General features: G+C 43.7%; 1 protein-coding gene across 2 annotated transcripts in view; it reads right to left on the bottom strand.

The window, feature by feature from the left end:
- Positions 1 to 919: 919 nt before the first annotated feature.
- GVQW3 (GVQW motif containing 3) overlaps positions 920 to 16,301 on the bottom strand; it is a 51,548-nt gene continuing 36,166 nt past the window's right edge. The window contains exon 3 of one of the 2 annotated variants that reach the window (XM_080817818.1): positions 920 to 1,423. The gene's annotated coding sequence lies outside the window, so the exon portion shown is untranslated. The remainder of the gene's footprint in view (positions 1,424 to 16,301) is intronic. The other variant, XM_080817819.1, reaches the window with a different exon arrangement.

Below are 16,301 nucleotides of genomic sequence, written 5' to 3'. Positions count from 1 at the left end.
ACCAGAAAGATTTTTAAAAAAAGCAAAAAAACCTTCTCCCAGCACTGCCTTTCAACCACCCATTTCTTTGATCATATCCTGTACTTTGTTCTCCAGAACTCTTCCACCTCTAAAATCAGTAACCAAGAGATTCTACCTTCTAAACGAGACCTTCTTTTATCCAGACTTTTTATACTCCTTTACCCTCACCAAACCTGTTCTTCAACTTCAGTGAAATCTGTAGTTTACAGTCTACCGGTTCCAAGTTTGTTCCCCTCCTCCAACTTTACTTTCTTCCCTTTCTAAGCTGGGACCTGGGATCATTTGTTTCAAACTTGGTCTCATTGGCACTTTCAAGTTCATTCAGCCATTTCTGTCCTTCCATATAAACCCTAAAACAGCCCTCCTTCAATCAGTTCCTCCCTTATATCCCTTCCCATGTTGATGTAGCTATTAGTTAACTATTGGGGCATAATAAGTAATCCCAAACCTTGATTTAAAACAAAAATAAGATTTTGGTTTTCAGTTGTGGGTTTTGTTTTGTTTTGTTTTGTTTTTTCCATTTCATGCGGGTTTTGCAGTTTCTATGGGAATTAAATTAGCGGACTGATTCTGGCTTGGGATCTCTAAGTGGTTGCAGTCATGATGTCCGCTGGGGCAGTTGTCATCTGAAGATTGATTGGGGCTAAAAGATCAGCTCCCCAGGTAGTTCCCTCAGGTAGTTGGCACTTTAGCCAGGGAAGAGATGTGTATCTCACTCTGTGACCTCCCTATAAGGCTGCTTGAGCATCCTCGCAACATGATGGCTGGCTCCCCCTAGAGCAAGTGAGGGGTTAGAGCAGTGTGGAAGCTACAACGTTGCAATGTACCTGCCCATTTGTGTGTGGACAAAATCTGGTTTTAGGAATTTGTACAAAGCAACAAATCTGGAACAACTTTATGGAAGCTAAGTAGCATTTATTGAAGTCCAATTATAAAAAGAGCACCATGTGTACATCACTTCATTTAAACCCCACAACATTCCCATGACAGTAATCACTGTCCATTTCATAGCTGAGGAAACCAGGACCTAGAGAGAAAAGTAATTTGTGCGAAGTCAGGTATCACCAAAAGACTCTTCCCAAGAACACACAGATATTACAGAATCCTGGTTATCTGTGGTTGCATAACAAAGCATTGCTGTAGCTTGAACAATTTATTTTGCTCCCAAATCTTTATTTTGGTAGGGCTTAGTGGAGACAGTTCATCTCTCCTCCTCTGGGGTTCACTGGGGAAACTTGGCACCTAAGATCTAGAGTCATCTGAGGTCTCATTCATTCATATGACCAGCAATTGATGTTGCCTAGAATCTCTGTTGGGATTATCAGCAGAGACATCCATATGTAGCATCTCCATGTGGCCTAGGCTTCCTTGCAACATGTGGCGAAATTCCAAGGGGAAGTGACTGGAGAGAGAGAAACAAAACCATGGAAGTTTTTATGATCAAACAATGGAAGTCATGTTATCATTTGTGCCGTACTCTTGGTTGGAACAGTCAGGCCCACCCAGGTTCAAGGGGAAGGGAAATAGACTCTATTTCCTAATGGAAGAGCGGTAGAGTTCTGAAAGAACACACAGAACCAGAGATACTGCTGTGGCCATTTTTGAAAAATATCATCTGCTGTAGTCAACCTTCTGTTCACAATATACCCTCAATATACCCACAGTATACTCAGTATACCCACAATATACCCTTATATGCAAAACATACTCATTCCTTCCCCCACCGCTCCCATCCCCAGCCCCCAAGTCTTTTCTCATTGTGAAGGCAGGATTGGGCTGTTAATAGGCTAAGAGGTTATATAAATGTGAGATTCCATTTATATAAAGTTCAGAAGCAGCAAAAATAATTTGTGAAAGAAGCCTGAATAGTAAATATCTTTAGAGGAGCAACTACTTGGATGGAGCATGTGGGAACCATGATCTAGATCTCGATCTGGGTAGGGGTTATATGAATCAAGCTATACATGTAAGATTATATCCTTTATGTAGTTTATACTTAAATAAAAAGTAAAATCACTGTAATGATAGACACATGTCATTACACGTCTGTCAAAACCTATAGAATGTACACTACCAGGAGTGAACACTTAGGTAACCTATGGACTTTGGGTGCATTGTAATGACACCTCAGTGTAGGTTCATCAATTGTAACAAACATACTACTCTGGCATGGGATGTTAATAGGGAGATTATATGTGTGGGGGGGCAGGTGGAAGGGCTGGGTAGGACTGGAGGTATGTGGGAACTTTTTATACTGTGAACCTATAAGTGCTCTAAAACTAAAGTTTATTACTTAAAAAAAAAAAAGGATTTCTTTTAAAAAGCCCTATTGGTACCAATTAGGAGTGTGTCTGTGAGTCAAATGAAAGAATGGATGGATGGAGGGAAGGAGGGAGGAAATGATTTAAGGGACAGTGAAAATTTTGGTTCACTTTACTTAAAAGTAAGTCCTAGAATAGTTTTGGCTACAGGCATTACTGAATGTAGAGTATCCCCATCCCCCACCTGTGTTGGCTTCATTTCAGGTTGCACATGTTGACTCCCGGCAGTTGCAGGCTTCTGTCATCCTCCCTGCTTATAGCCTCAGCAGAAAAGCACATGCCATCCCTTCCAACAATCTTATCAAAAGTCTTCCTCTGTTGTTGGCGCCATCTGGGTCACATGCCTATCCCTAAACTGGCCAGGGGAATGTAATACCCTGATTTGTCAGGCCTTATCCACATGTTACTCTCTGGAAAGGAGGAAGCTGAGTGGCAAAGTCAGTTATTCCAAAGTACGTGGAGTAGGGTGGGGGTGGGCTTGGCTTCCCTTAGGAAAAATAGGGTACTACCCAGCAAAATCGCAGATGCTTATTAAAAAAGGCAGGACACTGTGTGAGTCAAAAATGTTCATACCCTTTGATACAGGATTCCCATTTGTGAGAATAATCCAAAATATGGATGATTATGATTATCCCAAATAATCCAAAAATTATGTTTACAGAGATTCTAGTTTCAATGCTATCAAAAAATTGACAACATAATTATCTTACAGTAGAAGAGTATTTGCATATCCCACATATCTACTCAGTATGTAGTCATTTAAAATGGAAATTACAAGTAGTTAACATCAAGGAATATGCTTAAGATAAGGGGAAAAGCATGTACTTACGTGTATATACATATATAAAAGGACACGTGTAAATATGAGAAAAATGAAAGAAAACATGCCCAAACAATAACTTATTAGAGTGGTAGCACTATGGATGATTATTTTTCCTTTATTTTTCAAGTTTCCTCTTAGGTATTTATGTCATTGTTATGATTTAATAATGGATTTTGTAAAACTCCTTAGCATCTTCTTTTTTAAGATTTTATTTATTTATTTATGACAGAGAGAGATAGCGAGAGAGGAAACACAAATACAGGGGAGCTGGAGAGGGAGAAGCAAGCTCCCCACTGAGTTGGGAGCCCAATATGGGGCTCAGTCCTAATATGCTGGGATCATGACCTGAGCTGAAGGCAGATGCCTAACCACTGAGCCACCCAGGTGCCACACTCCTTAGCATCTCAATAAGAATACTCCAGTCTCCTAAGTACTATGGAGTAGAACCAAAATAAACTGCTACCTCGGCTTACTAATGATCATGGTTAAGGTCACAGAACCTTAGAGTTAGCAGAAACCTCAGAGATATTCCGTGTAATGCCCCATTTTACAGAAGTATCTGACACCCAGAGAGAAGTAACTTGCACAAAGTCACAGAGGAACCAAGGGTGGGTCTTAGGATTTTCAGGCTAACATTTTCTACATTTATTGAACCAACCAATTAAGATTTGGATTTTTGTGAGATTGTTTTCCTGAAAACAATCCTCAAGTTCACATTGATATCCAGCCTTTCATTACTAATACTAATAAAGGAGCTATTATCACTTTTGTTGGGAAAGTATTGTTTTTAAAAGGTTATTAAAAACTAATATCATGCCCCTTTAAAAGTTCCTTACCTTACATCCTCGCACATCTTTTTTTTTGTAAGCAACTCAGTCAAGAAATACCAAGTAAGCTCAGATCTGACTAACTTAAATGGACCAATGTATCGTCTACTTTTGGGTATCAACCTCCTTGTTCATTCATTGAGTGAATGTTAGGCCCCATGCCAGGCCTTGGAGATATGAAGATGAATAAGTTACCACCGTTATTCTGAAGCTCATGGTTGAGTGGGGAGGTTAGACATATATAGATAGCTCTATATACCCTAGGAGAACACGATAACACAAAATGTTTATAAAGGTGTTTAAGAAGTGCTATAGTATCAGGAAGAAAAAGATTTTCATCACAGAAGGCTTCATAGCAGAGGTAAGCATTTGGGTTGGGCCTCTTGAGTGAACAGGATTTTACCAGGCAGAGAAGTGGGGGAGGGGGTATCAAGGGTAACACAGCGGAGGAAATAAGCAAAGGCTGGAAGTATAAAGGGACACGTAGAATGGCAACGTCAAAGAGTGAAATGAAGGATGCTGGACTCTTAGAGATCCTCAACTGGGAGTACTCATTGGACTAACTTAGGGAGCTCCATCAAATTTCAGAAGATTGTAATGTACACCTTTGGCTAAAAACCTTAGATGGCTGCTGAGATCTCGTGAATACCCTCAAGGCTTTTTGAGTCTGTGATTACCACAAGAATGAGAGAGCACCAGACTGAAGAACACAAGTTATTGCCATTTAATCCACATTGGAACCCAAGTGGCAAAAATACTGTCCGTGCTCTGGATGGTGATTTGACACTGATTAATGACTTGATCATTAGAAAACCAAAGGGAATTGCAAATGAAAATAGAAATAAAGACATAATCTCACACATTGAGTTTTCCCTAGTACATATTCCTGAAAAAAAATTTTTTTTCAGGTTCACCCAAATGCTAAAGCACCTCAGGTGAGGAGCTGATGATAATCAGCAATTATCCAAGGTGAGATCCAAGATATTTCATAAAGATGGAAATAATAACCCTGTCGGAAATGGAAGTCAGCTATCTTGGGGGAGGGGGCTATAATTCCAAACATAATATCCAACTTGTCTTCACCTCAGAGAGTTTCCAGCTGTTAATGACGTTTTGCTGTGATTTGCCAGAGATGAAATCCATTTTCTTAAACTGCTCCAGCCAGCTAAGCAAAAGGCTCGGGAACCACATTCTCTTTCAAGAAGTGTTGAGCACTTGTGAAGTCTGCAGAGAAACTGTACAAGGTATCTGCTTTCTTTTCAGTTCCAATGAAGATCTTTTCCTCGCAACCCTAGGACTGATCATTATTTTCTAGGTGAGCTCATGGAAGACCAGACCAGGTCTCTCTTGGATTGAAAGGGCATTTGCTGAGATGCTATGAGCTTTAAACTTACACGTCAAGGCCAGCAATTCAAATCCAAGCCTTGCTAAAGGCAAAGGTAATAAAGGAATGCATGCTTATGGAGGGCCTGGGGAATGTATTTGTTGAGGAATGATTGTGGGAAGGAAATGGTCCATATAATGGTTGTATGAGTATGTGCCTCCCCCCCCCCCCCAACGCAAACACACTACCTGAGCTGAAGGGTAAAAGGCAGTCTGTGGAGATAGCAGTTAATCTCACCAGACTGATTAGAGACTTTTTTAAAAAAGATTTTATTTTATTTATTTGCCAGAGAGAGAAAGCACAAGAGAGCACATAAGCAGGGGGAGCAGCAGACAGAGGGAGAAGCAGACTCTCCGCTCAGCAAGGGGATGTGGGACTCAACGTGGGACTCGATCCCAGGACTCTGGGATCATGACCTGAGCCGAAGGCAGATGCTTAACTCACTGAGCTGCCCAGGTGTCCCTGATTACAGACTTTCAAGAATTGAAGTTGGGTTCTGAATGCCCAGGACTGTTGAGTAAATTACTGAATGACATGTGGAACCCGAGAAGACAGTGGTAGGGGCACGTGGCAGTGTCTTCCCACAGTCACTCCAGACTGCCTAAGCTTCTCCACACAAACCTTGCACCTTCATGTCATGCCCTGGGGCTGATCTCCTCCCATCCTTCCTCTGGAATGCTTTTATGCATTCCCTCTTACACCCTCTGGCCTTTTGAAGCCTATTAAAATCTTCATTCTTTCTAGTCCATCGCAAATGTCTTTTGAAAATAATTCTCCATGCACAGATGGAAGCAGGGAATGTTCTTGAAAGTCCAGCAGAAACGGATTTGAATCCCAGTTCTACCTCTTTCAAGTTCTTGAGCAAGTTACCTCTGTTCTTTGTGCCTCAGTTTCCTCCAGATGGGTTTTGGGAAAGGTTAATGTGATAGCATAAGTACAGTCTTAGCTCAGTGAGCAGCATGGGGTAGATAATCAGTGACTGTTAGCCTTCTCCTCTTGTTTAGCATCCTCCGTGAAACCCAGGTCCATGCTTAAAAAATACGGCCTCCCAGGGCACCTGGGTGGTTCAGTTGGTTGGGTGGCTGACTCTTGGGTTTGGCTCAGGTCATGATCTCAGGGTTGTGGGATCCAGCCCCACGTGGGGAGTGCTGAGCATGGAGTCTGCTTATCCTTCTCCCTCGCCCTCTGCCCCCTCCACGCTCTCTCTCTCACTCCCTCTTTTTCTCTCTAAAATAAACAAAATCTTTAAAAAAATATGTTGCCTCCCTCTGCCTATAATTCCTCAACACTTCTTTCCCCTTTCCCACTGCCAATTATATCTTCAGATGTAATTGCTCTCTCCTCTGTCCCATAGTGTTTGGCTTATGCCTCTCTTCTAGCACTTATTATAGGCTGACTTGAACTATTTAACTCACCGTGTTTCCCTCCCACTCTGGCTGAAAACACCTTAAGAGCAGTATCTCCAACAACTAGTGTAGGGACTAGTTTAGGACAGACATTCCATAAATGGTTGTCTAATTGAAACAACATTTAACCCAGCTTTCCAGGAGGCAAAGTGAGTGCGTAACATGTCTTCTCACAAGTGCTGAATGGTCTAAGTAGCAAGGAGGAAATTCCCATGCAATTAGGTGGTTCAAAGTTGATTGCTGTCTGTCTTCCACTTCCAGATGTCTTTGTTTCTCCCACTTCCAACTCAGCCAGGCCAGAAAAGCATTCCCATAAGGGTAACCCAATATATCTTTTTTGGCTGATTTGATTAGAGTGTGAAATACTTTCTTTGGAGAAAATACACAAGAGAGAGGTTTTCCTCTGTTTTTGCAAGGGACAGAAGGTGAGGGAGAGAGAGGGAAATTGAAGCCAGAGGAAAATCTGTTGCACCCCAGGAGATGAAGAACACATGTAGTCAATACAACAGATACTGTCCTGGGTCAGAATTTTGGAGCCTGAGCCATAAATGACTCCAAAACTTCACATTGATCTTAGGGAGCTAAAAAAAGAAAAAACAAAACAACAACAACAAAATCTCTTCCCCAGAAACTATTCTGCGCCATGATATTTGTATCAGTGAAGAACCAGAAGCAACATAAAATCCAATTAGACAAATACTGAACTGTGAAGTGCAGGGGCATTGAAGTTATGGAGATATTGGTGAAGCTAGGCTTCTAAACTTCATCTGTTCATCTTTCTGCTCAATTATCTTCATCTTCGCGGAAAGCACAGTATTTCAGTCAGCATTCTGCTAAGGAAGTAGAACCACTCTTCGTTGTGGGATAAGGGATTTATTATAGACATTAGAACTTAAACAATCGTGGGAGGGGCTGGGGCAGTGCACCTCTGAAAAGAGGGCAATCAGCAGAGTCACCAACCAGTCAGTCCCAGAAGTCAAGCACATCCAGGTGACGGGGGCTGTGAAGGGGGAGCTGATAGAGAAGTCTACAAGAGAAGGCTGCAGGTCCACAGCCAGGGGTCTGGTGGTGGGCTTGGAGCTTCTATTGACCAACAGAGTCAGCAGTTAGGAAGAGCTGGGTGTAGAGTGGAGGAGAGTGAAGAGCTGGAACCTTCTGGAATCTTCACATCTGTCCATGACTTTAGTGATCAGTGGCTGCTGATTCACTTCTGCTTCCCGAATCTCAAACAACTATCTTTTTTAAAAAAGATTTTATTTATTTATTTGAGAGAGAGGGAGCAAGAGAGAGAGACAGAGCACGAGCACTGGGGAGAGGCAGAGGGAAAGGGAGAAGCAGACTCCCCACCAAGCAGGAAGCCTGACACAGGGCTCAATCCCAGGACCCTGGGATCATGACCTGAGCCAAAGGCAGCTGCTTAACCAACCGAGCCACCCAGGTACCCCTCAAACAACTATCTTTTTAAACCAACATTAACTTAGAACCATGGGGTTTGCCACTTAAGCAAGCCGGCACACATAAATTTCCCCCAACACCATAAAGTCATTTCTGTCTTCTCCCAATTTCTGCCTAATCCTGGGTCTGCACCGCCCCCACCTCCAGGTAAATTACCATTTCCAGACCTTAATGGATTAGGAATCCTTCCTCTGTGCTACTGTAGACCCCTGTGCTCTCAGCTATGGCATTTACTTCATTTTCTTGTCATTATCTATTTATGTGTCCATTTCCTGCACCAGACCACAAGCTTGAGCATAGGGATCAGATCCGATTCTGCACTATAGTTATGGTGCCTAACAGAGCCTGACACAGGATAAAATGCTCAGTAAATGCTGGCTGAGGATGAATCCTTGGAATGGAGAAGAGAAACTCACCAGACTATTACGCTAATAACAGTGGAGCCCAAAACTGAGACATTAAGGCAATGAGACCCACCTCTGTCCCTATCACATTCAGTACTCTGTAAAAACAGGCTCCAAACACCCTTACCTCATCCACAGCTTCTATCTTAAACCATCCCACTTCCCAACCTGTTTTAATTATCCCGATTCCTGGCTCTTGGGCTTGTCTTCTGTTTAGCACCTGCTACACCTCTTGGACCTATTACTTTAAATGTTCAAGACGGGGCGACTGGGTGGCTCAGTGGGTTAAAGCTTCTGCCTTTGGCTCGGGTCGTGATCCTAGGGTCCTGGGATTGAGCCCCACATCGGGCTCTCTGCTCAGCGGGGAGCCTGCTTCCTCCTCTCTCTCTGCCTGCCTCTCTGCCTACTTGTGATCTCTGTCTGTCAAATAAATAAATAAAATCTTTAAAAAAAAAAATGTTCAAGCCCCTGGCTCTCTAACTTGTTTGAATTTTTCTTTTTCCCCTTTGAGTAAACTATTTTCCCTTTCTTGGCATATTTCCCACTGTCCTACTGGAAGTTTTCAGGTAAGAGACCATGAAAGTCCCTGCCCTCAGGGAGTTTTCAGGCTGGTGAAAAACAGACAAGGAAACCAGCAATTCCAGGACCTTGTGGAATGAGGTCTGTTGAGGTACGTTCAGGGTATGGTGGGAGCATAGAAGGAATGAAGAGCACCTAATCTTACAAGAAGAAAGTAAACATTGATCTGAGTCTTGAGAAATTGCTTAAGAGATTCCCAGGCAGAGAAAGGGAGGACATGTGTTGCGGATAGAGCCCAACAATACAGGGCTGCGAAGACGGGAGAGACAGGGCCTGGGAAGCTGCGGGTGCACTGGTGTGGTGGCAAGAGCCTGCAAGCGCAGTTGGGAAGTGGAGGGAAATGAGCCAACATTGTAAAATTGGGAGATTTCACATGAAATTCTGGATCTCCGGTTTCTGTCGAAAAATCAGATCTGGCCATACTGGGCTTTCACTCTCACATGGGCTGAGTTACGCATCCTTGCTAGATGCCATATGTGTTTTTGTTTTTTGTTGTTGCTGTTTTTAAGAGTGGATCTTTTAGGGGCACTTGGTTGGCTCAGTTGGTGGAATGTATGACTTTTGACCTTGGGGTTGTAGGTTTCGAGCCCCACGTTGGGTATAGAGATTGCTTTAAAAAAAATAAAATCTTTTTTAAAAAGTGGATTTTTTTTGGTCTTTATTTATTTATTTTTAAAGTGAGCTCTAGGCCCAATGTGGGGCATGAACTCACAACCCTGAGATCAAGAGTCACACATGTTACCAACTCATCCAACCGGGCACCCCACTGTATGTGCTCGGTAATTTGCTTGTCTCCGCCACACTATTTGGTCATCATACTTGCACTCTTGTTTTTCTTTAAGGAGAGAAATATTTCCTAATACCTGGGTTTCTTTCTTTCTTTCTTTCTTTTAGATTTTATTTATTTATTTGACAGAGAGAGAGATCACAAGTAGGCAGAGAGGCAGGCAGAGAGAGAGGGGGAAGCAGGCTCCCTGCTGAGCAGAGCCTGTTGTGGGGCTTGATCCCAGGACCCTGGGATCACAACCCGAGCAGAAGGCAGTGGCTTAACCAACAGAGCCACCCAGGCATCCCAATACCTGGGTTTCTGTGAAAAGTCGGGAAGTGGAGTTTAGACACAAGAGCCAGGCATTCCAAAAACTGGGAACAGCATGTGTCTTCTGGAAGTGAAGAAACAAACACATTTACTGGAGGACTGCAACTTTCATTTCAACTCTGTCCCCTTCCCACATTTATATTACCTGCAAGGTTTGTTACCTAGAGTGGTAACTTCATGGGGCCGCTACACTCATCAGAAAGCTTTGCAGTATTCACAGACCATCAAAAAGAAATGCGCCAAGAGTGTTAGTCTTAAAGAAGGTGTAGGAGACATGTATATGTCTGCCTAGAGCTTGTCAAAGAGACACCAGTGCTGGCTCTCAGAGCCTCAAATAGGTGGTGAATCAAGTAGGAAGAAATTGACGGGACTCAGAAAAGGGCTTGTCTGTGGCCCCAAAGCAGCTAATGGCAGGAGCTCTCTGCAGCCAGTGACAACACAGGGAAATGCAATGTAACCCTCACTTCCAGATCCACAGCCAGAAGATTAAGGTGCTTCCAATAATCATGCAGAACTGGCCCAGCCTCTTAGAAAGAGGATGACTTTAGAAACCCCCTTGGTCCTCCCATCCTATGTAGGCACACCGCACTCCCATGCAACTAAGGCCTCCAACCTTCCCAGAGCCTGGAACTCCTGCTCTGAGCTCTGAGCTCTGAGCTCCTTGCAGCCAGCTGAGTGAGAAGAGACTGCCTTGGGCTCCTTTGGGGCCTCTTGTTTTCAGTGATGATTCTCCGCAGCTCTGCTCTGGCAGTTTTCCCTCCTGCCCCTGCGTAACTGATCCCGGTCTTCCGGGTCTGTCAGCACCTCTGCTGTATGCACCGTGACATGTGTGAGCCTTGAGCTAGGCAGGAACCCTCAAAGAGAGGTGTGAGTTTCTTTGCAAGCCACTGAATCTGCCTTTTTGCGGTATGCTGGACATTCGGACTCTCCTAGTCGGCAAGCAGTGCCTTCATGACGTGGTCGGGGGAAGGGACCCCCAAAGTTTTAAAATTGAACTCCCCACTCCCCATCTTTTCCCACACCAGTTCTGCTTATACCTGCTGAATTAACATACATTAAAGCATAATGCTAAAAATGCTACACTTCTGATGAAAAGCTTTTGGCACCTCATTTTCCACCAAATTAAAAAACCAAGTCACCTGCCCCAGTATTTTGGGCCTTTCCCGGGAAGACCCCCAAATGCTTTTTCTAGGCCAATCTCCTACAATGAACACCAAATACTCTAGCCAGAATGATACTCTCCTGGGCTGGCTTTCCTTGTGGTCATAAGATGACTGCCACGGCTCCAGGCATCACATCCAAACACTACAATATGCAACAGAAGAGAGTCATTTCTTCCGTGTGTGTGTGTGTGTGTGTGTGTGTGTGTGTGTGTGTTTAAGTGGGCTCCACACTAGAGCTTGAACTCACAATCCTGACTGAGACCTGAGCTGAGATCAAGAGTTGGTCATTTAACCGACTGAGCCACCCAGGCGTACCTCTTTCGTATTTTTGAAGAGTGAGAAAGCATTTCCCTGTCCCTCCCCTCCAAGTTCTTATATATGCTACTTCCTCACTGATGGCCCTCCCGTATTTTGGTGGGGAGCTGGGTCTCAAGGGATTTAATCCAATCACAGACAAAAGGGAATAGATCATAACGATTGGCCTGGGCAGTCATATTGGAGATAGAGTCCCTTTTTCTGAGGGATGGATATCTGAATAGAATTAGGATTCTGGGATCATAAAGATGGGATGATTGCGGGTGAGTAACCAACACGGTCTGCTGCAACTTGGAATCTGGCAGATGGTAAGTATACGTTAGCTATTGTTATGAACTCTTACTGGCTGTGTGAACTTACTCAAATCACGTATCTCCTAGAGCCCTAATTTCCTCATCTGTAAAATGGGAATAGGATTATGCAATCTGCTGGATGGTTATATGATTAAATGAGATGATATTTATAAAGTCTTAAGTACTTAGTAAATGAAGACTATTTATTATAATTGTATATAATTATTGCCAGAGTACTGGGCAACAGGCTGAGGTCTCCAACAAAGACCAGAAGTTCCTAGGGTTAACCTCAACCTGCAGAAGTCAAAAACATGAGTACTAGAAGCAGTTCATACTTCATGTTCTATAGTTGTGGTTGAGTTGTGAGTATCAATTTACCAGACCCTAATCTGTCAGGAATGGATGCTGCCATCCAATAGCTTCTTGGTTTCAGGAGACCCAGTAAGACAAGGATTCCCGCTAGAGGGCACCACTCTTCTGGTGCTCTTGCCCCTAGAGGGCACTAGACCCAATCCTGCCTCCCCGACAGCAGGGATTTGATGGCCTAAGACCAAAAACTCATGCAAAAGTAGATGTCACTTCTTGGCCTTTGAGTCCTCAACTTAGGATGGGAGTTGATGGAACCATCTATAGTCTTCTTCGCATCTCCACAGCACCTAGTACCATAACCTTGTCAGATCCATGTTCTCATCCTAGCCCTACCATTTACTAGCACTGTGACCTTAGGTGAAGCTCTTTATCTCTCTTTGAATTCATTTTCCTCACCTGTAAAATAGGGATGATAATATCTATGTCATAGAGCTTTGGTAAGGATGCCCAAATGCTTACACTCTTACAAATTAAGTTTTCCCAGTAGAGGTAGAAATTTGCCTTAGATTAATTTTTACACGTGATGATACTGAGGTTCAGAGAATAACAACTTGGTCCAATTCACACAGCAAAGTTAGTGACAGAGCAAGGATCTGAACCCAGGTATCTCTGGTTCCAAAGCCCCATGCTCTTCTACTGGCCCATCTTTCTCTCTTAATCTACTCATGTAATCTTCTCTCTGAAGTCAGAGGCCGCCACCGATCACACCTCCCACATCCCTTCCCACAGTGGTCTCTCTATCCTCTGAGCTCCTAAAGCACTTGCTTGAACTTCCCATTGGTTCACACTTAGGAGTACATCCAGCTAGCCAGGCCATAAACCTGAGCTCCTCCTTGACTCGGCCCTGTCCCTTACTCCTTATATCCAATAGGTTAATAAGGTCTGTCAATTCTACCTTTTATTTTTCCTTTTTTTAGATTTTTATTTATTTATTTGACAGACAGAGATCACAGGTCGGCAGAGAGGCAGTCAGAGAGAGAGGGGGAAGCAGGCTCCCCGCCGAGCAGAGAGCCCAACACAGAGCTCGATCCCAGGACCCCGAGATCATGACCCAAGCTGAAGGCAGAGGCCTAACCCACTGAGCCACCCAGATGCCCCCCAATTCTACCTTTTAAATAACCCTGAAAGTGTTACATACTCCTCTCTTCCTACTATCACCACTGTTGTAGACCCCCCAGCATCTCTTGGAGTAATGCAGCAGCCTCCTGACTAGTCTCTGTGTCCCAAGGTCAGCCTTCAGAATGACATTTCTGATAGAGAAAGCTGACCATGTCACTCATGCACTTAAAACTTTCAGAACAGGGGGCTCCTGGGTGGCTCAGTGGGTTAAGCCTCTGCCTTTGGCTCAGGTCATGATCTCAGGGTCCTGGGATCGAGCCCCGCACCAGGCTCTCTGCTCCGCAGGGAGCCTGCTTCCCCCTCTCTCTCTGCCTGCCTCTCTGCCTACTTGTGATCCCTCTCTGTGTCAAATAAATAAATAAAATCTTAAAAAAAAAAAAACTCACAAAACTTTCAGAACAGGTGGCCCTACTCTCCTAGGCAGCCTAATCTTTCATCACTTTCCCTTCAAATTCTGTTCACTGGTCACTTGGAATGACCTGCTGTTCCTAGAAGGACCATACTCTCTGTCCTCCCCAAGCCTTCGATCTTGCTACTTCCTCTGCCAGGATCAATGCCAGCCCCACTCCCATCCTTGCCTGGAAACCCCTCCTCATCCTTCAGTATGGGATTCAGGAAAACACCTCTTTCTCCACCTCCTACCCACAGCTCAAATGATCTTGAAGCATTTGATACTTATTTCTTCCATTATATTTCTATTGCTGCTGGATCGTAACTGTCTTTTACTTTATCTTTACCACTAGATTGTAAGACTATGAGCAGAGGGCAGGGTCCCCCAATTTATTCATTTCTCTACCTTCAGATGAGCAAAGTGTTAAAGTGTTATCACTTTATTGATAAGTCTTATCAATGAAGTCTTATCAATGAAGGATAGTTCTGCAATGTCCAGTGAAGTTGCCATTGGTGGTGTGTGGAGCCCCAATGGCACCACAGAATCATTCACCCTCCCTCTGCACCCCCAGAATCCCAATCACAATAAAATAGCATGATGATTTACTTCCTTGGGAGACTTCCAGCAAATGGAACATTTCAATAAATAAACAATAAAAGTGTGGGATAAATGGGAGAGGGGAAATGTAGGCTCCCAAGAGGAAGATTGGACTTGGACTTGGCAAGAGGCTATGAATGTTCCTAAAGCTGACAGATTTATGATTGGGAATTTTGTGTTTCCACATGGACCTTCTTTGCCTTTAGTATACTCACAGGCAGGGCTGAACATAGAGTCAAAGTGACTTGAAGGACAGAGGAGCCCTAGATTCATCTAACTTGGAAAGAGCTTTGGATTTTTATATTCTGTCTTCAAACGCAAGGGTGCTGAATGGGCTTGGTGGGGTATAGGTGCCTTTATGTACAAGTGTGCTCTCTGCTCTCCCTCTCTTTCTCTCTCACCACACACACACTCACACGTATACTTCTGTATGTAAGGATTTTTCTAAAAAACTTGATCAGTATATACTTCCATGCTTCCCCAAGAAATTAGATAGACAGAAAAAAGACCCATAAGCTTCTTTTCTATTTTCCTGGAGCCCAATGATTTAGGTATTCAGATTCTCCTTTTTGTCTGCATCAAACCAAATGTCTCCATTCCAGATCCCAGGGTCCCATTCCTTCCCATTCATGCCTTAACTTTCATCCAAGAACCTTGGGAACTGGTGAATTCTAACATTATAATTCTATACCCACAGTATCAAAGCTTGGGTGTGATTTTCAATTATATTAGTCCTGAAGCTATAATACATAAAAAAATTATATTAGAGCCATAGAAGCTCTTATGTTCTCAGAATGTGCATAGAACTGAGCTTGTAATTTTCTTCCAGTGCAGTCAGAAGCAGCCAACCCATCTCAAAATACTTGTAGTCACAGTTCCTACCATAACAGTTCATTTCAGTGGCAACTTGATCTATGAAAGACTCGCTTTTCCATAGGCTTATCATCCCAGGAATTCCCAGGTATAGTTTCTAAGCAACTCTTGTGCCATTGCATGCCACCGATTACTAGTTATTGAAGGAAGCAGTCCACCAGGGATCCCAAGTGTCCCTGTACATCTTTGTTGAGTGTGCCAAACTGTAAGACCTAACCACATTCTGTCCCTGAGTCATTTCTGTAACTAGTCTCAAAGGCAATTAAGTAGGTCAAGGTGATCATAACATGACTACTGTACAACTCTTCACTCCCCAGGGGAAGGACACTGGCTTGTTGGCTGCTTGTTATAAAAGGTTCTGAGCCCTCGGCCCAGGGTTCCTCAGCTATGGTGCAACTGCATTGTATTGGTATCTGCCATCTGGGCCCATTGCATTGCCCCCTGGGACTTGAGGGCAAGGAGATGAGCCACACTGTTGCCCCTGCTGTTGGCAGTGTTATGAAATAAGCTGTCTCCAATCTGCTGCATCTAGTTTTCTTACCCTCAACACCTATAGAGTGTGGCAAGCCAACCTAGAGTCCTGTTATTCCTTGCCATCTTCCATGAGGTGGGGGCTCTTCCCTGACACAATATCCTGTTCTCTTTTTTTAAAGACTTTATTTATTTATTTATTTGATAAAGAGAGAGAGATCACAAGTAGGCAGAGCAGCAGAGAGGCAGAGGGAGAAGCAGGCTCCACGCTAAGCAGAGAGCCTGATGCAGGCCTCGATCCCAGGACCCTGAGATCATCACCAGAGCCGAAGGCAGACGCATAACCAACTGAGCCACCCAGGCACCCCCAGTATCCTGTTTTCTATTGGCAATG

This window comes from Martes martes (assembly GCF_963455335.1).
Source record: "Martes martes genome assembly, chromosome: 10".
Taxonomy (NCBI): Eukaryota; Metazoa; Chordata; class Mammalia; order Carnivora; family Mustelidae; genus Martes; species Martes martes.
This window is presented reverse-complemented; position numbering and strand designations above follow the sequence as displayed.